Source organism: Canis lupus, chromosome 1 (assembly GCF_003254725.2).
Source record: "Canis lupus dingo isolate Sandy chromosome 1, ASM325472v2, whole genome shotgun sequence".
Classification (NCBI taxonomy): domain Eukaryota; kingdom Metazoa; phylum Chordata; class Mammalia; order Carnivora; family Canidae; genus Canis; species Canis lupus.
Genome location: NC_064243.1, coordinates 40,121,837 through 40,148,107, shown reverse-complemented (window position 1 = coordinate 40,148,107; position 26,271 = coordinate 40,121,837). Strand labels below are relative to the sequence as shown.

General features: G+C 34.1%; 1 protein-coding gene across 8 annotated transcripts in view; it reads right to left on the bottom strand.

The window, feature by feature from the left end:
* TAB2 (TGF-beta activated kinase 1 (MAP3K7) binding protein 2) overlaps nucleotides 1–26,271 on the bottom strand; it is a 90,912-nt gene that overhangs the window by 62,470 nt on the left and 2,171 nt on the right. For 6 of the 8 annotated variants that reach the window (XM_035706779.2, XM_049113647.1, XM_035706774.2 and 3 more), the window contains exon 2: nucleotides 4,536–4,684. The exons of the other annotated variants lie outside the window; for them this stretch is intronic. The gene's annotated coding sequence lies outside the window, so the exon portion shown is untranslated. The remainder of the gene's footprint in view (nucleotides 1–4,535; nucleotides 4,685–26,271) is intronic. 8 annotated transcript variants of the gene reach the window in all.

Genomic DNA, 26,271 nt, shown 5'->3' with positions numbered 1-26,271 from the left:
ATTTTGATTTAATATTTTTAATTGTATAATATAACTGAATAAAGAACCAGAAATCCCATCCTACAAACACCCATAAATCTGGAGTTTCCTAATAGGAAATTTGAACTGTAAAATATACATAAAGGTGACAATCTACTTAACATTTTTATTTATGAACCTATTTTCTTATTTATCATTTTTATATTTTTCAATATGTACTATATGCACTGCTTACTCAAGCTTTGTTGAGTGCCTGCTACTTATTCTACACTACAGTGGGTGCTGAGAGAATAAAATAAAGGCACAGTTGCATATGTTCAAGAAATTTACATTTTAGTAGGGGAAGACAAAACATTCAATAAATAAATGTAATAAGAAGTTGTTACAGATAAAATGTGCAGAAAAGGGGAAACGAAGGGCCAGTCTATTTTGAGGGAAGGGGAGGACTTAAGGAAAGGATTCATTATACCAGGGCACACCTAAGCAGGGTCTTGGAAGATAAAATGTGTTCACTAGGTAGACAGGTGAGAGGGAAAGAATATTTCAGGCACAGGCAGTTGCTGAGGGAAGATTTAAAGGAGTGAAATGGCATGGAAGTTCAGGAAGCCCTAAGTAGTTGGCTAATGTTGAAGTGCAGGGAGTGAGATTCACAGGGAGACAGTGTGATGCAAGAGGAGGCTGTAGAAGTGAGGTAAGGATGGGCATATCACACAAGATTTTAATGGCCCTTCTCTGCATCATACATGCTGCCTCCCACAAGTCAGCACAAACAATATGCCTCTCACTTTCTCGATTCATGTGATTTATCTCTGAAGTTCCAGGCCCTGCCACCAAAACCCACCACCATGCCCCAGTGGCGGGCATGTCTTCAGCCAGCAACAGGTACTCTATGCCATTTGCAGGTATATGAGCTACAATGAAGCTTAAGAGGAAGAAGTGCCTAAAACTTACTAAGGAAAGGCAGGGGAAACATCACAAAGAATGCTGTGCTTGAGTTTAGTCAGGAATAATAAAGGTCTTACAGGTTATCTCTGACAACTGTTGGTTATTGGGGCAAAGGCCATGAAAGAACATGATAAATTTGAAGAATTATGGCTGAGTGGAGCAGAGAAATAAGGTTGAAAAGGTGTGTAATCTTCAGTGAAAACTGTACAGATTCCTGATAATGCAGAAAATACATCTAAAAAAAATTCCACTGGCCTGAACTACTTTTTGGCCACCTTTATTTCTGGGGACCATTCTATAAACACTGCCCACTCTATCCCATGCAGTGTGCTCTAAATCAGCAAAGATGAATAAAATAGAATCCTTGCTTTTGAAAAGATTATAATTTAGAATTCAGATTTATACTGGACTTCCTATAAACATATGTATCTATTATCTCACTTTATCTTCCCCACATGTGAAGCAGAGACAACTGTTACACCATTCCTTTTAACGGAAGAGAATCATATGTAGACACATTAGGAGATATATACACAGCTCCCACTAAGTGAGTTGTGGATCAGAATTCTAAACCATCAGTTCATAACTGTGGTGTCCCTAACCCACTGCTACTGCAATCAGCTGTGAGGTGGGCTGAATGAAATCTGTTACAAATACTAAAGTACTGGAGGTCTCCTTTATCGATAAAAGAATCTAATCTTGAGACAAACACGTTTAATTTCAATGTGTATTACTAAAAACAACCTCTATCGAGGCATGAATAAGTACATTATTGTATAGCAATATGAAGGAATACCATGCAGCTGTTTTTTTTTTTTTTTTTAAGTGGACTAAGATATCCAAACAATTAAATGGAAAGACCTTTTACGACTTTAATGAAAGAAAAAAGATGCAGAATTCATGTGTAAGGATATCCTTTGTGGTTAGGGAAAAAAAAGAGGGGGGATACAAAAAATAGATTTTAAAAAGCTGTTATATGAATACACAGGAAAAGTTCTGAAAGAACACACTATTTTGGAGAGGGCAAGGTAAAGGGACACGTGGATGGTAGACGATCCATCATTCTTTGTATTCTGATATATAGGCAGGAGAATAAGAGTAGAATAATTTCAAAGTACCTGTACTTAGCCAACTATATATACTTCCAAATAGAACCTATGGTTATCAATGCTGAAACTGTTACTGTTTCAGTTAACAGCTGCAACAATTCTGTCTTTTCCAGATATCTGACAGATGAGATCTATAGTTACATTTTGATTTAAATGTTATGTATGGGCTGTAAGTTTAGGTTCAGTCCTGTTGAAACAAAAAAGCCCGGTCCTCCTCCCCCCCTTTTTTTTCAACCAAGGCTAACTCAATGTAACTAATGTGCAGCTTTCAAACTGAGAAAGTACTCATCCACCAATGGGATGGTTTAACTGTTTAAAAGAAAAAGGCAGGTGGTAGTAGAAAAAGGAGGTTTATTGTTACTATGAATCCCTCAATAAACACAGTATCTTATAGAAAGTTATCACACATAAAAGTGGACAATACTTTTCTGAGTTTATAGTATAATCACAATGTAGCATTACTAAGTTTACTATTACTGTTGCCCAGGTCCTGTGCTAAATGCCTAGCAATAAGTAATTTTCAGTTGCTTCTCACATTCCTGTAATAAGGATTAAATGAGAAATTTGTAGGTAAAACTCTTCACACACAGAGAACTCTGGCACATAGACCAATAAATGCTATCCTTAATTAGGTATTATAACTGTCTAATTTCTGACTTCATCAAGTCAACCCTTACTCTACCACAGTCAGCTTTTCAAAAAGACTCACTTACTTAAGTGCATCGATGCTAAGAAATCTTCAACAGATTCTCATTACCTACTACTTAAGTCCCAACTTATTCACCTATTTGAGAGCATGCATGATATAGATCTTCTAACATATCCTGTATACTTATTCTCTATGCACAATGGATTGCTTACAATTTCTAAAACATGTTACACACTTTTCAATACCATAACTTGGAAATATTCTTGCCATTCTCTCAAAAGAATTTTTTCTATCTTTCAAGGCTTGGTAGAAGTGTTACCTTCCCCACAAAGTTGCTTCTCTCCGGTATTCTCCAGTACACTGTTCACACTCCTATTCTGGTACTTTTTTAGTATTACTTGTCTGTAAGATCACTGAAAGCAAGGTTTATTCATTTCCACATCCCTTCTGTGTCTAGTATGGTATTTTATACAAAATTCACATTCAGTAATGTAGAAAAGTTTCACCATTACTAGTCACAGTGATAACTAGTTAAGACTTGAAATTCAAATGCAGTTGTCTCTTGAATTTCCCCTCTAATTCCCTAATGATCCTATAGTAACCCTTTCCAGTCCTAATTCAACACTTCATAAGATACAATCCTTTCAGTACCAAACAAATCATGTGGGACATAATCAGTGACCCAATGCTTACTACACTGACTGACATTAAATTCAATATATGTTAACATAAAGGAGAGAGTTTTTAAAGTACAAGCTAGGATATTAGAATCATCTTTTAAATTCACACTTAGGATATAAAATTCCTCTGTTCAATTCCTCTGAATTGAACTTGAAAAACAAAAGATATGGGGAGTGGCTCAGTCAATTAAGCATCCAACTCTTGGCTTCGGCTAGGTCATGCATGATCTCACAGGCCGTGGGACTGAGCCCTATGCTGGACTCCACACTTGGCAAGGAGTTTGCTTGGGGATTCTCTACTTCTGCTAGACCCCCTCCCACTCTTTCTCAAATAAATCTTTAGAAAAAATAAAAACAAAGATTTGTATGGCTGTCAGTTTAGTAAATAAAAGTCACCTTTTATGAATTAATCTTGTTTCTAAATCTATAAAAGTGGGTAAAAGCAATAAAAGTCCCTAAAAGCTAACTGCCCTCTGCCCTCTAGCTATCCATAAACAGTTTTGATTCCGTTAAAATCTAAGGCAACAGGAAACCTCAGTTTTTGGTTTTGTTATTTTCCAGGACAATTCCAAGTACTATGACTTTCTCACCTGATTTATTTTGAACCAAGTAAAAATACAGCAAATAATAGTTATATACTTACATTTAAAATTCTTCAGGTAAAAAGTACTACATAATACAGTATCTGGTTCCATTAGAAATCTTATGATTTCTAATTACTGAAGAATACATTAACTCTATGTAAAGGCTACTAGTAGTGTAGAACAGTTGAGAGAACTAGGGTCATTTATTTAACTCCCAGTAATACTTGTACTGTATGTGAACCTCTTAAAGGAAGACAGTTTTGTTGTCATTAAGATCTACTTTTCAATGAAGACTGGAGTATTTTTTGTACATATATAGGGCCTAACTCAATAGCATTTCAAATCTATTTTTCTTAAATTGTTTTTGCATTAGTTTGCTACTACTAGCAAACAAGTTAAATTAGAAATATTCAGGCAAAAGGTATGTTAAAGTCAAGAGTAGCTGCATGTTACCTAGATGTTAGGAATGTTACTGTACTTGAAAGCAAGAGGACCACAGATTTTGAAAGTAAAGTTTTGGTTATTATAGATGTCATAGTAAGGCAGTTACGCAGGCTAAGCTTGACTGGTGCCATGGACTTTAGCATACCTGGAAATAGAAAAATTCAAATTGTAGCTGTTCTTGGTTGGCCCATTGCCATTTTTGCAGCTTACAAATTTTTAATTAAGTAACTGCAGTGAGCTCATCTCTACTGGATACTTCTTTTCCAGGGCAGGTCCAGGAACTGGGTCTGGAGCCTTGAAAGCAGAAGAGAAACTAGAGTAAACTAGAGGTAGGCAGAATAAGAAACGTGACCAGATAACATTATGAGATCTAATAGCAGAGAGGTAGTTCCCAGTGTGTCTCACATAAAATATTCTGAGGTAGAAAAAGGATCTCTTAAGTTACAAGCTACCAGAAAATGCTATTTACGTGAGTTAAAGTCATTGTCTTACTTTACCCAATTCTACTCTAGACTCCCAGTTCCAGATACTGAAACAGTGGCTTATGTGTTTGTTATCTGCGGTACTTTTTGGCAACAGAATGTCCAATATGGGACTACAGAGTATATAGAAGAAATACAACAAATCCATTTTCACGGGTAAAAGTGTAAAGTCCTCATTTTCAGGTCATTTTGCTCCTTTTGCTATCTTATTTCCAATCATCTTCTAACTGCTCCCCTAATTTCCTACAATCAATTCTCAGACATTTCTTAAGAAATGAGTCCAAGCAATGAACTGAATTTCAGGTTCCAATTTTTAAAAATACTTGGTAATTCTAAAAGTGGGAGGCAAAGAACAGCTCATAAGATGTGGTTCATAACCACACTGGAAATTCTTTTTTTCCATTACCAAAATAGATTCAAATTTTTGTGTGTGTGTAAATTTGTTAGGTCCATATTAGAAAAAAAAAAAAAAAAAAAAAAAAAAACCCAGTAACTACAAAGGTTACAGAAATGGAGGGGTATTAAAATTGGCAGACTGTTGTATGAGGGCCGGAAAATGTCTTTATGCTTGGTGAGCTGAACTGGCACCCATAGGAATTTCTCTAAGAAACAAATGTCAGAGCAGTCAAAATAAATTGAATGCTCTGCTACTGTCAAAATGATGGCAGACTGAGAACTCTAACAGGAAAAAAAATAGTGAAGACGAGGATTCAAAGAACTTAACTCCCTGCATTTCTAGTGACTAGGAACACAACACAGTGAAACAGAATTTAAGTAGTTCTTAAGAAAAATGTAAATGTCCCATCTTGTGTGATGGCATGTTGTTGATGAAAATATTCTGGGAGAGACAGATCTAGGTTCAAATCTGGTTTCAGGATGGCCTTGAACTAAAACTCTGCAGTCGTTTCTACAAAGGAAATGTGTAAGAGCTCAAGTCAAGAGCTGACAATGAATAAAAATGTAACAATTAACTTTCAGAATAAAAACAGAATCAGTGGTAAACAAGGAGACAAGTAATTCTTCTCCCTACAAGTAGAAAATACCTTTGTCCACACACTCCTGTTAAAAAATACCTTGCCCTGGTATATGCCATACATTAAAAACAAAACAAAACAAAAACAATTCCATGCATGATATAACTTGGTCTTTAAGTCAGGAAATGCTGTAAGGGCAAAGAAAAGCCTTACATTTGGGCAATAATTTTCCTCTTACTGATAGAACTGTGGGTTCCATACAAAATTATTATTTACCAAATATGGCTCAAAGATCAGATTACACCTTCCCTAGCATTACCAAGCAATACAGCAAGTATCAAAAGTAACAAGGAATTAAAAAAAAAAAAAAAAAGATTTCCTTAAAGTCACTGTATTCACTGCTACAATGTTATTTCAAAATAGTTTTTAAAAGTTAACATGGAAAGTGTCTCATTCAAAACACACTGCAATTTACTTGGAGATGACAGGATTAAATTCAGTCTGTATTCCCTAGAAGGCAAAGAAAAAAAAAAAAGTATTTAAGAATGAGGATTCCCATTCATTAATCCATATCAATGGGCTTTTAGTTTACAGACCATCAAGAAAAATCTTAAACAATTTTTAACTAGCTATAATGAAATCTCATTACTCACAGTAATGTGTAAATAGATTTATCTTTCCATATATACAATGTCATCTACAACTAATAAATCTGCCTCTTCCCTTTCAATAATTATTTTGTTTTTTGGTCTAATTACTTTGGACAGTATTCCAAAGACAATACTATAGAATAGTTAATACTGGCCAGACTTTTCTTGATTAATGACTTTTAAAAAGTTTAATATTTCACTAAATACTAATATTTCTAATAACAAAATGCAGACTTCTGGTCTGAGATATGTAGAATCTTAGATCTATTCATTTATAACTGTTTCATGAAGGATTATTAGAAATAAATGTTGATCTCCCTGTTTTTGGTATCCCTTAAGATATTTATAACCCCCTCTCACCTACTAACATATGAATAAATTTATCATTACACCTTCTAGAGTGAATACTACTTCATTACAGTATTATTCTGTTAACATAACGACAATTTCCATTTGACAGTTTTATTAAACATTTTTTGCACCGACTTTTTTGAGACTGGTGTATAATCTTTTACACTCATATTTTATCATGTTATGTTGGCTTTGTAAAAAGAACTGGGAAGCTTCCCTTCTTCCTCTACACTCTGAAATAGTTATCTAGGGCTTGAAGTTTTAAGAATTCAATGGTAAAATCTACTGGGTCTGGTGCTTTTTACAGGGAATAGTCTCTTACTAGTAAGACCAGCATTTTCATCTATAGCTCCCAATGCTATCTCCTTTGGCCACATCTCCTTGAGGAAACCAACCACCTTTTCGATCTCGCCCTTCAATCTATGAACATATTTAAGTCTTAACCATTTAAAACATACATCGATGTATATACTCATACCACAAAGTATTTCCTTACCAGTTAAGTCTTGTCCAGAAAGTATTCACAAAACTATTTCTTAAAATTGCTACTTTATTCAATGCACTGAGGAAAGAGAATGAGTGTACTTCCTACCCTCTTCCTCCTCAAGTGAGAAACACAAACATACACATACAAAAAACTGCAATAGCAATGTAAGGACTGAACATGCTATGCTAGGCCATCTGTCTTTACCATTCACCTCTTGCCAAATTTCTCTACTTAGTCATTACTATGGCTTCAATTTTAATCTGCCTCTAAGTTTCCTCCTTGATAATCGTTTTATTCGGATCAAATACAATAAATAACCCTTTCAGGATTCTCATCCACCATTTTGCAATAACATAACTCCATAGAATATTTTAAATTTTATTGGGTACTTTCTAATTCATCATATCATTTGATCCTCATGAAAAACCACTGAGCAGGCTAGGTAGTTATTACTCTCCATTTTGCAAGCTTCAGAAAATTAAGTAATCTACTAATTACCAAACTTCAATCAGTGAGAGAGTGAGGGCCAGAAATGTGTTTGTGTCTTTCTAACTACAGGTCCACAGTGCCTTCCTCTATGTTGTATTAACTTGATTGATTGACTACTAACTTGAATGATTACTGATCATTCTTTCCTTGAAAATTGTTCTGGTCAAGAGCGTACACATTCTTCTCGTTATTTCTATGCTTCTTAACATTTGTCAAAAGGATGCAGGTGCAGTAGGACACATCCTCGCTTGTCTTCCTCAGGCATCTCATCTGCACTTACAGCAAAATCAAAGGAGAATCTCCTTTAAGTTGTAGTTCAATCTTTCTCTTCTACTTGATGAAACCTAAACATTCAGAATCGTAGAGACTGATGTTGAAAGGAACCTTATGTATTATCTAGACCAACGTCCTTATTTAATAAAAATATGAAGTTTGAATTATACAAGTCAGTAGCAGAATCTGAATAAAGGCTTAAGACAAAATTTGCCTTTTTAAACTATGAATCATAAAGTAAATGAATACATTTATATACAGTAGATATAAAGTAATTAAACTAATTTTAAGAGTAACTACTGAACTTGATTTCATTTTTGTTAAAGACTTGTCTGTTCCTATTTCTAAGAGATTTTATTTATATGACAGTATTAATGTAGGAGTCCACTTATTGAAGTAGATTTTTAAAGAAATCACAGAATGGCAATTGAGTTAAAACCTACTCCATCAAAAAAAAAAAAAAAAAAAAACCTACTCAATTCTATATATTCATGAATTATCTATATTCCAGATTTTTAAAGTGAACTGGGAATCAAAATAATACTACCTATGTTAATGCTTCCTGCCTAGTTGCCTTCATGACCCCACTAGGTTTGCTGTAAACATTCAGAACACTGCCTGGCATGTAGAAAGCAAACAGAACATGTCAGCTACCACTGCCGCTGCAACAGTTACTACTTCTGTGTGTGTTCACATCATTATAAATTATTATGGCCGTATCAGATTCAACCACGTGGAAAAGAATCCTATTAGGGTACAAGTATCTCACTCTACTTCCTTCGGTCTATTTCCAGGTTTTGTTTTGGTGAGTAGGACCACAATCCGTAATTATCTAGGAACACCTCTTCAATGACTCTCAACCTTGAAATACTTCCATGTCTCAACCGTGAAATACTTCCATGTCTCAAAGTCAGAATCATGGGTTCTGAAAATTAAGAGTTCATTTTAAAAGAAGTTTTACACTCCATTTGTAAACTTTTAAGCTCATTCTACCAATATGGAATACTTGGAAAAATAAAAGAGAAGTTTAAATTCCTTACCAAAATAGCTTTCCTCCTCAACTTCCCATTTATATCAATAGTAATTTTCTTTTTAGCCTGAAAACTGAAGTAACCTAAACTCTTCTCTTGCCTTTCTTTCCCCCTCTTTCTTTCAAATCTAATCCATTTCATCATCAACATTCCTCAAAACACAACTCTTAAGACTCTCCTCGTTGGATGTCATAGTCACTAGTCTACAAGAACTTCCATAGTTCTGAAATCTAAAAAGTTCATAAGAGATTTTTTTCACGAAGCTTCATGTCAAAACTCATCTGGACAGGGTGCCTGGCATCGGTGGAACATGTGGCTCTTGATTTCAAGGTTGTAAGTTGCAGCCCTACATTGGGTCTAGAGATTACTTAAAATCTATAAAATAAATAAATACATAAATAAATAAAACACTTCATCTGGTAGTGGCAAAAGCTGTTTTGAACTGACTTGAGGCTATTTATAGGCGTTAGTTAACCTGCTTACTGTGACTATTTCTATGTTTCACTGCAGAAATATTAGTGTTTAATTATTGGGTGATGTCTCAGGCCTTGCTGGAGGTGTTACGTAATACACAATATAAATACCATCTTGCCTTTCTAAAATTTAAAAAATTCTGAATTCCAAAACACAGCTGGCCTTGGGTTACAGATAAAGTATTGTGAACCTGTACAGTTATTATTATTTCTATCCTAAATTAGGCATTCTGTCCTTAACTTTGTTACTTTCCCTTAAACCACTCCATGCATTTCAGTCCCCATATTTACCACCAAGCCCTTTCTTTCTTAATACCTCTTAGAATCACCAATTCTATTCTACCCCTACCACCACCACACTACCCAAATCATCCCACATCTAAATGACCAGACCCAAAGCTTAACTCCCCACCACCACCGTCATTCCACTTGACCTATCAAGTATAGTACAGAAGATTAAAAATACTCCTATATAATCACTTTAATACTTCACTCCTCTGCATAAGAACTTAATAAACTGGAACAGACACATGAAAAGAAGATAAGAATAATGAGTGTGAGATTACTGACATGTTTTTGTTACCTTGTAAACTTTATCTATATCTGTGAAATAAATCCTTTTTTAAGCTTAATGAAATTAAAACAAAAAATTTTTTTTTAATTTTCTAAGTTAACTCGTATTCATTCTGTAATTAAACAAATTAAAAAACTTATTAGCCTCCTCCTCTACTTATCATTCCAACTAAAATTCTTTGGTATGGTTTTTAAAGCCTTTTCCCATCTGGTTTTACTAGATCTGGTATCACTGACCTCTTTGGCTACAGATATTCTCTCAGAATAGTTCTAAATGCATTAAATGCAGTACACAGGATTACAAAGAAAGTCACTTTTACTAAAAATCTAATTATCTTTTAAAAATATGGTATTAAATGCATAAATGATTACAAACAAAACCAATTATACTGAAAGTTACCAAGTTTCTTTTAAAACCTGTATTTGCAATGTTAATATATATACTTCTTTATTAACACTCAACAAAATAAAATCTAAAAGTCTAATAATCATAATTTTGAAGTAGTAATCTACATAAATTATATTCAGAAATATCAACAATTATAAAGTAATATGAAAATATCTGTGCTTTACTATTAGTAATAAAGTCACAGGCACTGCTAATTCTACTGTGCTTTACTGCTTAAAATCATAATACAGATCTTCCTTGAGTTACCATGAGGTTACTTCCCAACGCATTGTAAACTGAAAGCATTGTAAGTCAAAAATACATTGAATACACCTAACATACCATCACAGGTTAGCTTAGCCTACCTTGCTAATGCTCAGAACATTTACATGAGGGCAAAATCACCTAACAAAAAGTCTATTTTATAATAAATTGTTGAATATCTCATTTAATTTATTGAATATGCACTGAAAGTGAAAAACAGAATGGCTGTTTGGGTGCAGAATGGTTATAAGTGCATTGGTTGTTTACAGTCATGATTTTGTGGCTAAAGGAGGTGGGGGGGGTGGGAGAGGGATAGGGGGAAGGCTTGCTGTGGCTTGCTGCCATGGCCCAACATACAAAAGAGTCTGGCACTGCCTATTAGTAGCCAAGGAAAAGATCTAAATTCAACATGTAAAGTATGATCTTTATTGAATGCGTATCTCATTTGCACCATCAGAAAGTCGAAAAATTGTAAGCCAAACCACTGTAAATAGGGGACTGTCAATACAAGGAAATGTTAAATTTCAGTTACAGGTTCCTGTTAGTGAAAACATAAAGATGTGAGGTATTTTTTTTTTTCTCATCTAAACGCAGGATTTCTCTAAATTCTATCCTCTGACCCCTGCAGTTTCATGAAGTCTAGAGTAAAACTCATACTAAGTCCACTTAACTTTTATTTCCAACTAGTCCTCACACCCATAGGAATCCAGTCAGGCTTGTCTGAACATGTTTAATCCAGTTTTCTTTCCTGATTAAGCTACTGCCCTGGCTTAGAACGTCATTTCTCCATCTTGATGCTTATCAAAGTCTTAACTACTCTCCAAAACCAATTCAAGTCTCATCTACTTCTTGAATTCTTTTGTTACTGCTTCAGCCCACGTGGCTCTCTCTATTCCTAGAACTCCCATCTATACCTGTGGATTAATTCTTCATCATCTAATATTTAATTATTCTCATACAGTTCCACTTGTATGTCTCTTCATCTGTATTAAAAGACCCCTGGGGACATGGGTTATATCCTTGTAAATAAGACACTGCTTACATATTATAAAGGCATGCAGATTATATTAAGGAAAGTATTCTCAATAAATCAAGTATTAGAAATCATTTGTTTGACAACTTTTAAGTATACAAGAAAACACATCAAAAAGGCCAAAAATTCCACTAAACAGCTAAAAGACGATATAAATTAAGTTTAATAGTTCACTTCAATCAAAACCTAGATACTCCTATTATATTAAAAACTCAGAAGCTTATTTACTAGGTAGTAAAGAAGTCCCAAGTGATAAATCAGAAAAGGAGTGAAGTAGACATAAGACAATGATTTGTTTCAAAAATATTTGCTAAGCACCTACTACATGCCAGGCACTATTCCACTTTCCACCAATTCAATGGTAAAAAAAACCAAAATATCTCACACAGGAATTTACTGTTAGACTTTGGACTAGAACTTAGGGCTCCTGACTTTCATTCTGAAGCTCTGAAACAAAAAGCTATTTCTATCTTTCACAACAGGTTAAGTGTGGAGCAAGGCGAATGTCCCTATTTCAGAATGTAGTAAATCTCATGTAAAACATTATAAAGAAACATATTTGGAGCTATTTAATGTATACACACACATACATGTATATATATGTGTGTAAAACCTACATAGTGTATATATAATATAAAAATCTCTGTTCACAAAATCTAAAAAACATTTTGGGATAAGTTTCAGTTATCTTATATACCATATTTATTACCTAATGAAACCAGATGAATGAGTGTTACTCTACTCATTGATTGTTTTAATCATGAATACTTCACAAAGTTTTTCTTCAAAGATCTCTACTAAGTTGATTCATTTATTTTAAAAAATATACAGACTTATGTACCAATATCCCAGAGGTTGGATGGGTGTCAGGTGAGGTTGTAGTAGTGATGGTGGTAAATACTATTCTAAATAATCTTTTTCTCTAGAGGGAAGGGTTAAAAGAAGAGAATGGCAATGTGGGTAGGAAACAAGGAATTATGTTCCACACATTACAATTTCTACTATTGATTGTAACCAAAAAGAAGCTACTTTTCCTATAGGGAAGTTCTTAGATCAATAGCAATAACATTCAGAGTGAGTGAGGGGGAAGGCTAGCAAGGGCTGGGTGTAGACAGACTGGAACAAGTAAAACTAACAGCCTGACAATGCCAAGCTAGGAACCCAAAGTTATCCTGTCCAAAACTTATCTCACTGCCTCCCAACCAATAATGGACCTCGATGTCAATTATTAATAATAAAGTATGATTCTGAAGCTGGCAATTTCAGGGTTTTCAATTGTTTTCCTTGCTATATACAATCAATAGCCAAGTTCCACTGATTACTCCCACAAATATTTCTTGTGTTCATCCCCTTCTCTATACCCAGAGTGCCCTTGTTCAGGTATCTGATACCTGGACAATCACAGTAACACAACAGTCTCTTATCTGGTGGCTTATTCTACTCTTAGACCTTCCTAAGCTGTTATTTCATAGTGATAACAAATTCTCCAGCTCTTAAAACAGCTAAATCACTCACATTTCTCCCTGAGAGAGGTTAACAGGATTTGTAGAATCATACAGTAATGAGTTTCAGTAGAAGGTGGGGGCAATGACCTAGGGAATTACAGAAACGGTATAAGCAGGAAAAGAGACTTGAAGACCAAGAACTTAACAACAGAAGAATCAGAAGAGTTAGATAAAATTCAGGAAAGAGTGGGGTCAAGAAAGCCAAGTGAAAATAAGCATAACAATAATGATTAGAGCTTTAAGTTCATTATTTTGGTAATAATTTTATAGCTAATTTATAATATAAAATATTTTCTATAAACAGCTAACATTTATAAGCATTTATTATTGCATCAACAATATCAGAGACAGCTTCTTCTATAAACTTTATTAATCTGTTATGGACTAATGTGACATATACATATATATAGATACATACACACACACACACATATATATTCACATACATGTACACACTATGGATCTAGAAATAAAATACCATGGCTGCAAAAATAAATGTTCTCAGGGTACTTAAATCTGCATTGGAACAATAAAGGCTCAGGGTATGTTTGTCTTGTAAAGCTGAAAGGAATAAATTATAAAGTATAATTATTACTGACGAGAAGCTTGGCCTGTAACTCTACCATCTACCTGGAAATGGGGAGGACTAGGTAAAAGATTTTTAAAATGTGCACAGGGAATTTTCTATGAGACATACTACTACGGGCTAAACTCTAAGCCCAGCCTACTATTTGCAATGTGTGCCCACTTAGCACAAGATGTCTGGGCCAAAGTTGAGATGATTTTGTATAAATCCATTACCACAAGGAAAAAAAAGAACAGATAACAAAAAGCAAATATGTACCTCACTAACTTTGGTTTAGTACTGTTGCTATGTGCATTCTGTAGAATAAAATGTTCATTTGAAAGCATCAGCTCAAAATGAGGTACTCGGAAGTGACATATGACCTTAACTCATACTCTGGAATCTCAAAAACTCATTAACTTTCAAAACCAAGCAAGGTTACTAGCTCTAAATTTTAGCTGAGTGTGTGAGTTCACTCATTTATTCACAAATACAGAGAGCTTAAGTGCTAAGGCATTGTACTACTGCTGTAAAAACTTACATTTGGTGGGAGACACTGGAAAGTAAACAGAATATTATAACACAATGTGGTAAATCCTACTATAGAGGAACTAAAAGTGCTAGAGATAGAAAAATTATCAATAAGAAAATATTAATCATTTACAACAGAAAAGACTGTGGCATTTAAAAAATACTTTCTGAAATACGTTTATATGAAGTAAATATACCTGAATGGAATTCAGAAGATCTGTCTTTTTACCAATTATCTAAATTGAGGCTCAGCCTCTCCCTTTACTGATTTATATTTGGGTCTAAATAGACACAGTCTCTTCCTTGCTAGATATTTTGCATCCCTGTTTTTAGTATTTGTTTTTGATCTGTCTCTCTGGCTGTCCTGTTTTTACCCCCAAGAGAAATATTGCCACAGAAAGCCTATAAGGCATTTAAATAATAGTGTCAAAGCTTTTTCACAATACACATGGAAATACTTTCTTTTATAAAGGTTTAGGACCAATTTCTGAAAATAAGTAAGACACATGTGCCTATACTACTATTATAGTCATCTTCTCACCAAATAAGCAGTTAAATACATTATTACAGGAAATATATATCCCCTAATCTCATAATTTCTGGTGCACTTAATGTCAGATACACAGTCTGCTGATAAACAGAACCAATCCAAATTGAAACAAAGTTCTTCATGTGGCAGAAAATACAGCATTTTTGCTAATAAGCCATAAAGAAAAATGCTAGAATAAAATATGGTATATATAAATATAATAAATATATACAAATATAATAAATATAATAAAAAGAAAAATATTATAATACCGTTTTTAATAAATATCACTATAATTTCTCACATATCAACTCAATTGATAACTCCCAAATTTCTATTTCTAATGTAAATCTCTTGCTGGAATTCTAGTTTGTATATCATATCACCTACTTGATATTTATAAGTCTAATAGGCCTTTCAAAGTTAACATACTCAAAAACAAAACTCCTGGTTGCCCAGCCCAGGCAATCATCTACTTGCTACCACACTGTCTTCTTCAACTCAGTAAACAGCTACTCTATAGTTCCAATTGCTTGGGCCAAAAATCTTAGGAGTCATCCTTGACTTCTCTTTTATACCTCAGATACAATTCATCAGCAATTCCTGCCCACACAAGTAGCCATTATCGTCTTTCACTTGGACTACTGCAATAATCTCCAATATGGTTTCCCTGCTTATATCTTTGCCCCACCCGCATAGTTTATTCTACACAGCAGCCTCAGTGAATCTTTAAAAAGTTACCAGCACTTAAGAGTTTAACGAAGAAAAATTTGATTCTATTAATTAATGTAGGACGAGCACTTGATAAAATTCAATACCCAGTCATGATAAAAATTCTTAAACTTGAAAGAGAACTTTCTCAATCTGATAAACAGCATCTGCAAAAAACCTACAGAACATATATTTTTTTAATTTTTTATTTATTTATGATAGTCACAGAGAGAGAGAGAGAGAGAGAGAGAGGGGCAGAGACACAGGCAGAAGGAGAAGCAGGCCCCATGCACCGGGAGCCCGACGTGGGATTCGATCCCGGGTCTCCAGGATCGCGCCCTGGGCCAAAGGCAGGCACCAAACCGCTGCGCCACCCAGGGATCCCAGAACATATTCTTAATAGTGAAAAACTGAATGCATTACCCCTAAGATCAGGCACAATATAAGCCTTTCTGATCTCATCATTCCTATTCCACACAACAGTGGAAGTACTAGCCAGAGCAGTAAGGCAAGAAAAGCAAATAAAAGGCATACAGATTGCAAAGAAGAAATAAAACAGACACATTAGAAAATCCATGGAATCCACAAAAGAACTTCTAAAATTGTTTAGTTTACCAAGGTCTAAGGATAGAAGGTCAACTAACAGAAATTAATCATACTGCTATAAACTAGCAACAACTAGAAACCAAAATTAAAAACACAGTATCATTTATAATTGCTCCAAAAAATGTACATAGGTAGCAGTCTAACAAAACATGTACAAGGTTTGTGTGTTGGCAAAAACACAATGCTGATGAAAGAAATCAAAGACCACCTAGTTGGAAGGAAAGATATACCATGTTCATGGACTGAGACACTCAACAAAATAAAAATGCAAATTTTCTTCAGATTGATCTATAGATTTAATGGAGTTCCTATCAAAATCCCAGGACTTCTGCAAAATTTTATAACTTTTACATGGAAAGGAACTGAAGTAGCTAAGAAAAAATCTGAAAAAAGGAGAATTAAACTGGAGGAATTTCACCATCTGATTTTAATTCTTATTATTTATAGCTACAACTGATAGTTACTAGTGGAGGGACAGACACAAAGATCAGTGGAACAGAGAATCCAGAAATAGACCCTTAGAAGCACTATCATCTGATTTTTGACAAAAAATTCAATGTACAAAAGAAATTCAATGGAAGGAGGATATAATTTTTCAAAAAACAGTGTTGGAACAATCTGGACATCCATAGACAAAAATGAACCTGAATCAAAATTTCACATCTTCAATAAAAATTAAGTCAAAGTGGGTCACAGAGTGCTAAGTGCATCCAAAATGTAAAGTTTTTAGAAAACTTTTAGAAGAAAACAGAAGAAAATTTGGGATTGCAGGTTAAGCAATGAGTTCCCAGACTTAACAAAAGCCATATATACACAATGCAAACATATGTTCTATAAAATGAGGAGAAAAGGCAAACAGATCATGTCTTAAAACCCTTCACTGTTTCTTATCACATCCTCAAAAAAATCTAAGTTCTTTACTACTATCTAAAGACACTACTTGAAATGAATACTTGGATCTCATCTACCATTTTCTCTCAGCTCCAAGTGTGGTGGCTTTCCTGCTCTTGGAATATGGCAAGCATGCCCCCACTTAAAGGCCTCTGTGCTTGCTACTGCCTCTATTTGGAAGTTCTTTCCCTTGTCATTTCATCAGGTATCTACTCAAATGTCTAATCAGAGAAGACTTCCCTGTCTCTCCCCAATAAAGTGGTATCTCACTGCTCTTTTCTATTAGGAACCTTGAAACCAACAAAAAGAACTCAAATTCCTCACCTGCTGTTGCTTTGGTATGTTCTTACATTTGTAAATGGCAGGCACTACACCATGCACTCAGGTACTCAAGCCAGGGCATGTGTGATCATTACCTTGTTTTATTTCACACTCCGTATTCTCTTCTCAAATTCATTACCTACTCTTTTCTTTAATCATTGCCTTAATTCACTAATCCAGTTCCTTATCCAAATATATGGTTATAAGGCCTGTCCCTCCCTTCTAAGCCTGGCTCTTTTCTAAATATTCTGTAAACTGCATCCAGAAATATCTTTTTAGAATGTTAATTTAAGCACCAGCCTTCCATCATTTGTAGATTGAAGGCAAATCTACCTTACAGAACACACAGGTGTTTTCATTTTGTCTTCTAATTTTCCACCTCATTTCTTACTAACTCATTAGTGCTCATGCATGGTGAAACTACTTAGTTGCTGAAGGTGTGTGCACTTCCCTCCCTCCATCCTTCACACATGTTGTTTTCTCTGGCAGAAAGAGCCTCTCTTCTCCCAGCTTGTACTCCTAATCTGACATACCCTCAAATTAAATATCACCTTTCACATGAAGATTTCCCTCTGTATCCCTTTATCCCTCACTGAGTCAGACACTCCCTCCTATAGATTCCTTAAGGGTTTTACGTTTAACACTATTGCTGCATTTGTTACAGAATAGCATACTAGTTTGTATACACGTCTGTTGAAGGCAAGAACTGTATCTTATTAATCTTTCCATTTCACCTAGCAAAGTACCTAACACATGGCAGAAACTCAAAACTAACTCAAAACTACTGGATAAATGAATTAGGTTGACTAATAAATAATGCAGTGATGAGATACTGTGGAAGAATGAGTCCTTGGGTTAGCCAGTGTTTTCCACAAGTATATCATAGAAGGCATCTGAAACAAACTCTGTGGAGTTTCTTTCTATTCTTTTGATTGCCTGACTATAAAAGTTGAGGTACTAATCCTATAGCTTGGTTTGGCTAAGATCATCCATTCAATTTTCCCATGAACCAACTACCTTCCCCAAAAGAGTACTTCTTGTTCTGCTTGCAGACATACAGGAATGGCTTTGAACACTGATCCTATAATTTCATGCCATTGGTCATGAGGGGAAAATCTCCTGAAGAGAATGAGGGTGTCTTACTTGGGCCAACCAATCACTTCACCTACAAAAACCCTGAAAAACAAAACAACCTCAAAAATGAAAGAAAGACAAGTCAGCAAGCTCAACCCTTCATGTCAATACATTTTCCTATGTAAAAAAGCAGAATCCTCCATGTGGAAATGGAAGCTTATTTTTCCATTTCCTTAGAAAATCATCATAAAGTGGCAAACAGTACCTTAGTCAAGTACCATTCAGATAAATGCTAGTTCCAAGGAAAAGAGCAAGTTACTCTCAATGCAAATACACAGTACTCGTATTTCCACCAACTTTTGTTTGACAATGGTATCTTAGATTATCTCCTTGGGTACCTTTTCTCTTCAATTCTACCAACTACTTAACTGTGATGCCTACATACATCTGCTTCAGTTCCAAAGAGTAAAACATCCATGTTTATCAGGTCACTAATTGCCTTTTAAAAGTTAGCCAAGTAGCTGTACAATATGCTCAATGGATTAAAATGGAACATGCACTGTGCTCTGAATTCCCTTCAAAAAGCAAGTGTTTTTTTTGGCCTAACTGCTATCTTCTCTATAACTATTTTCTAGGGATGACTTAGCACCAATAAAAACCTATGATCAGGAAATGCTAGCATAAAAGACAGGACAGGACAGCCCACATATCTATCTTTATACCACAAATGTGAATGTAATGAATGTTTAAAGGGAAGATTCTTCAATTTAAATTCTTATGCAACTGATTACTGATTTGCTACATAGAAGATTAGCTCTCTTGCAAAGGGCAAAAAAGCAAAATTAATCTGCTGACCTAATTACTGGCATCAAGTGACCCATCTGAAAAGTTCTAAAAACATGTTAAGTTTTCCAAATAATGGTATTTGAGGAAAACAAAAATGGAACTTGTGTGTATATAAATAATCCTATACACTACATTCGGACTTGCTGAAAGAAAAATTATTTAGGTATAGAAACAATACTGAAAAAAATATATACTTCACAATCCTTTCTGCAATAATGTTACTAATGATTAATGGCTAGATTTCCATTCTTTGTATTTCTGGCTTTATTTTACAGACTGCACAAAAACTGCACGTGCGTAAGACGAAAGTGTATCTACTACCTCTAGGATTAGAGATTTCATATACATACTACAAAACGTTCTAAACATACTTGTTAAAGTGCAGGCATTTATTTATTTATGCATTCATTCATTCATTCATTCTGTTTAAACAGTAACTACAATTATATTTTAGTAATAAGTTATTTGTATTACTTAGAATACCAAGGATACTTCTGAAGTTTACTTACTGGGCAATCAATAAACAGATGGTATTTATTAATATGGTTAAGATATTATTTATGCAGATAGCACTTAATACTAATTGGCAGAGCAAAATACAACAATCACATTAGTTCACTCAATAGATTAAAATAAAAAAACTTTTAGGAAAAAAAATCAAAACAAAAATTCACAGTTAATCCAGTAATAAACATCAAGAAACTTAGCACTATATCCCTACAGACACAGAAGAGTATTATTGAAGTAACTAAAAAAAATTAACTAGGAATTTAAAACAGAAAAGATACAAAGATCATTTTATATAAATTAGCACAAGTTTAATGGTATTATATCTAACCTCATATTTAAGGTGTTTTCAAATATGATCCATGCCAATTTTCTAATGCTTTTCATTAGAAAGAACTTAATAATGAGTGTGGACTACTTTCAAATTGAAAATGTAAGGTTCTTCACAGGAAAGGGTAAGGAAAATACAAAGAAGTTAGACATTTATTTTGTGATTAAAAAATAACGGTGATGTTCTGTTTATTTCATCCTTGTTCTAAAGAGTAACAATAAATTAAACAGTAGGTAAATTACTTCCTTTTCACTCTATTTGTTGAGGAAAAATAAAGTGAATAAGTACTCTGAAAGAAAAAATCTAACAAAGCAAAATTCTGAATGCAAAACTACTTCTAACGATTCAAGCTATATGTCTAATGTGACTACAAGAATTTGCCTTGTTCTATTTGAAAGATTAATACTTTAAAAAATTAAACTTAACTAAATAGAAGGTACTCAATATGAAGTTGACATGAGAAAGTTAGAGAAGAAAAGCTGCCTTGAAAAGTACAGGATTACATAGAATATATTTTGCATTTTGACCGTTTATTTATGCTTACACCAGGTTCCATGTTGGTACAGTACTAAGTAACAAAAAATACAGATAATGTAGTTAAAACTACCATTCAAGATAGCTATTAGATACATATTTGTCTAAAGTAAGTGCTAGGCTCAAAGAGTTTGAGCCATTCATACAAGGGCACATACTTACAGATATATGTTTATACATACAACCCAGAGGTTGACTAGGGGCTCATCTGACTTTATTTATTTATTTTTTTTAATTTTTATTTATTTATGATAGTCACAGAGAGAAAGAGAGGCAGAGACACAGGCAGAGGGAGAAGCAGGCTCCATGCACCGGGAGCCCGATGTGGGATTCGATCCCGGGTCTCCAGGATCGTGCCCTGGGCCAAAGGCAGGCGCCAAACCGCTGCGCCACCCAGGGATCCCCTCATCTGACTTTAAAGCGCAGGTCTTTTATTAGACCTCACTGAACCTCACCATGGTAAAATTAAGATATTTAGTTACAGAAGAGTATATTATTGAAGTAACTAAAATTACTTTGTCTGACAAGGTGACAAGTTAAGAGAGACCAACTCAAAATCAAAGTAATACTTTCTTCAGTTGCTGACAATTAAAACTAGGTAAACTCCCCTCAACTCCTCTCTCTCTAGTTCATAACAGAATTACTGTTTTTGTTGATTTGTCTGACTAAGCAAAACTTGCCTGGTGTGAGAACCATGTTCTGCAAGGTCAAGTTACCAATTTCAAGTTTTCTTTTGTATTGGCAGGTATTTTCTCTCATTGATAGGGAATGGAAAATCATCCCAGTGAATCGCCATTGGCTCTATACTGATCAAACAGGCAGTATCTTTGGCCTGCCCAGCTGGCAAAATGACAAGAAGCAAATCTGTGATGTGCTCAGTTTTGCTGACACCAAAAAGGGCCAAAATTTTTTTCCCCTTAATATAAATGTTGAGAAAAACTTTAAGCTAAAAAAGTAACTATTATTTAATAATTCAGATTAGAAGTACCAGGGGATAGGTAGAATTTGGTAATCAAAAGGACTCTTCCACACATTTTTTGGGGGAAAGGGCAATAATTTGCTGTCATTCTCCCAGAACCTATCTTCTGCACCAGCCAAAAAAGCAAGTTAAATAGTCAGAATTACCCTCTAGAAATGTTCAAGACTACTGACGGTAGCACTAATCTCTGTAATGTATCTAGGAATGTGGCATTGCTTTGACTTACTGTTTTGGCAAGACTGAGTGGGGGGGAGTGCATCACAGACTTTGATGGATTAATTCTTTTGAATAATTTATTAGTAACAACCAGTATTCACATATTTCCACCAAAATCTTTGTTAAATTCTACATTACTCTTATTTCTCTCTCTGTAGAACGTTCCCAACCTCTATTATTTGGCTTCTGTGACTTATAGTAGGTCAGACGGTTTTTGTTTTTTTAAGGGAAACAAGAATGCCATTTTCTTTAAGAACACAGTCAAAATACTACAGATTCTTACAATGCCCTCATCTATGTTCTACATGTTTGTGGATAAATTGAGACTTGCTTTCTGAAACCACTCAAACTGACACTGTGTAGGAGTATCCCTTTTTAGTGGTAGGTTACAGTTCAAAACAAGCAAACAAAACCCCACAAGAATATAGAAATACTCAATTGTATATATTTCTATCTCATTTCTAAAACAGTATTGTAACATACCATATTTGAATAAAGCAATTTGCTCCTATATACCTTTGAAGAACATTTTTTTAAAGCCAAGAAATACTTTGTATAAATGACTAAATGCCTCAGAACTTGAGGAAATCTTAGGTTTTAAGAAAGCTAAAATTACTATTCATTAGGCAGAGGATAACTTGCCACAAAACAGGAAAAAGTTGATATTAAGACGTAAACATATGAAAAATGATTACTGTTAAAGTAGGGTGGAGTGGGATGTTTCTTCTGTGAAAACACCAATATTCCCCACATCATAAGAATGTAAAAACGTGACTGTGCCATTTAATTTAAAGCCAGTATAAATCTACAGTTTCACTGAAAGTGCCTTAAAGAGAAAGATAAACTTGTCTTTTAATTTTATGAATTTATAATTATGCATAAATTATTTTTTCTATTCTTCTTATAAACACTGCTATTTACTTTTTCACTTGACTGTCAACAACTTCATAGGAATAGGCTAGTAAGTGCCAATCTAGCTGCAAAGAATTGATTTCTTCCTTTCAGTTTCTATATTTTTCCAAATTGTTGGCTAGATTTAAAAAAATAGCATTTGGAAGACTTTGCCTAACATCTTAGTCTATACTTAAACTAGAGATTCAAAGACTTAAGTCCAGTAGTCACTTTTCAAACTCAGAAGTGGCTTACCACCAAAATGAGTTGTGATACACAGGAAAACTACGAACCATTCAACATTTAACACACAGTATTTCTTGAGCTCTTAAGCAGAGGCCAGCCACTGATGATATGGTGAAGTCAAGACTGAAATGAAAATAAGCTCAGTCTGTCCCTGAGAAGCTCAGTTAGTGACCTTCCAGAATAAAAAAGAAAACGGAAAAAAAAAAAAACAAAACAAAACCCAAAACCCTGCAATTTGATTGGCTATTCCACTTTTCCCTCAAAAAACAAACAAACAAAAAAACACCAAATCTGCACTCTTATCTTTATAAAAGTTTTCCTTAATACTTTGTGAATTCTTTGGATTACCTCTTCACACAATAAAGGAGTCATAAATCATGAAAAAGGTGAACATTTACCAAATACTTAAAATATGCCAGGCTGTACTGTTTCATTAGGTATTTGTGTAAGTTGAAATCTTCCACAGTATTTGTATTTGTCAAAATGCTCAGATCCAGCTCATCAACCTAAGTGATAAGGACTGTCACAATGTTCTGTCACCAGAAAAACACTGTAGGTTTACACCCAATATCACACTGACTAGACAACTGTACCAATTTCCCAGATAGTACTATAAGTTACAGATGCATTTTAATTAACCTTATGCTATCAGACAAGAAAGATTTGGTTCAAATGAAATATATACTAAACAATGCCCCACAGTGTTATGAAAGCTTCTTGGAAGGGTCACTGATTTCAACTGTTTGACAGAACTTTCCAATAAACAGTAAACAAAAATGTTACAACTTACTCAACTCCTTCTACATATCAGATAATTGACACATACTGTGTAAACAAAAATGTTACAATTTACTGAACTCCTTCTACATATCAGATAATTGACACAAAATGTGTAATTTATAATTGTAATCCTCTCCAAATCACAGAGCTAGTCAGTGGCAAAATCAGAATAGCAGTCTCCAGATTTTCTACTGAGCAGTTTTCTCAAGTACTAACAAAAGGAAACTGCCATCAATGGAAACTGTAACTCGAAAGTACAAACGTAATTGTGTTCGCAAGTTATAAAGTATATTCAAGAAAAAATTTATGTATAATGTAACTTGTTTTTGAAATCAAGGATAATATTGATAATACAGTTCTGAAAACAGCAAGTAAACAATGTCTATTCTCCAACCAACTTTCCTATTTTTCTCCACAGTACTTTTTCATCCCAGACATACATTTTACTCATTTGTCTTTCACTACTAAAATGTAAACTATATAAGGACAGAAATTTTGTCTGTCAGTCACTGCTGCCATCTCCAACACCTCAAAGGTCCCTGGCACATAGTAAGTGCTCAATAAATATTTGTGAGGTGAATGAAAGCTTGGCATCCAGTAGGCATTTAGTAAATATCAGGGTTTTTTTTTTTCCTTTACTATGAAAGAAACACTAAAAAGATATTGTTATTAAAAGTAAAAAAAAATTTCTTTGTTCCCTTGATAATCAAATTTTGAATTGGAACAGATGATAAGAAATGTAATAAATTTATTAAAGTTTTACCTAAAAATGTTAAGCAAATCAAAAAGACATTCAGCAATTTATCAAACATCAAGAGATAGGGGATATATATATAAATTATATTTTGAACAAATACACTTTTAAGTGCCTAAACTTTAATTGATTTTCATAGGTATGTTTTATTGATATTAGTATCGATGATTTTAGTTTGTGGCAATTCTGACTTGGATCTCCTGAAGTAACAACTTACCAGCTGACACTTTTTTACTGTGCTTTGAACAGTATGAATGTGCTCATTCCTTTTCTGAGGATTAAGAAATTAGAAACTAAGCATATTTGGTAAAATGAGTCAATAAAAAATCAGAGTGAAAGTCTAAATGAAATGCTTCACTTTAATGCCAGAAGGCCAGTGGTATTACTTGGTACTAAACATTGTGTTTTGAGGGATGGAAATATTTAGAAAACAAAGAAAAAGAAAGCCATTCTTAACCTATGACTCTTATCAAGATCACAGGTTGGTGGAAGTACAATAGTAGCTACCTATCCCTTGAAGTACTTCCTTGGGTTTTTTAGCTTTCTGATTAAGCTAGTGTCCTTGATTTTATAGGACCAGAATCATAAGAAATGAAATGTTAAACTACTCTAAGTGTTTTCTCAATAGGAGCCAGGGGTAAATAATATGAACGTATATACATTTAAATTTCACTTAATTTCAATGTCTCCCAAATCCTTACCATTTTGATACAGAGGGTTTAAAATAAGATGACATACATATGGTCAGAGTCTATCAAAAAATTCAGAGCAAATCTCCTTGGTACAGTTCAACATGATCATTTTCCTAGCCACCACTATACACATCTACGTTATTTCCAGCTACTTAAAATTGTTCATCTAATAATCCCTTATCTTCTTCTCCTTATTACTATTTTGCCCCAATCTCCAATTTGCCTCTGTAATTACCTTGTAACTCTTCTATTACAGACAGTCCCAATCTCAGATGGATCAAATAAAGATGACATAAGTAAAACAAAGGAAAGTGCTACTACTATTCTCCTCTGGGTCATGGGAGCCTGGCCAGGTAGAGACATAATAGAATTGAAGCCTTTCTGAATTACAGTTTAACTTATGAATTTTACATATTGGAAAGATTATCAGACACTTTTTCCCAAAAGATCTATAAAAGACCAAAATTCTCTCAAAGTATGTTGATGATTGTTAAAAATAAATAAACTTTTAGTCTTAATTGGTTTATGTATCTTAAAAAATGTTTAGAAAATTCAGACATCCCTCAAGGAATTTTTAGCATAAACTGTAGTTTCATGTGAATGGTCTGTATTACACCTATTTTTCAAAATGCAGTATGTTCAGAGACATAATGTGTACATTTCATCCTGAATGGTATTTTGAAAAAAGAATTTTCCTTACAGAGAAAATGACAGAATAAGTTTTTATTTGTCAAGAAACAGACTAATCATGTTAAGATAGTTATCCATGTTACTAATACTAATGAGGAAATACTCATTAACATAATTGGGGATCTGGGTGGTGTCTACTTAATCTGCAGAGTTTAAGAACCTCATCGATGTAATAATTGTATGCAAATCTTAAAACAATGCGTAGTTGAAGGCA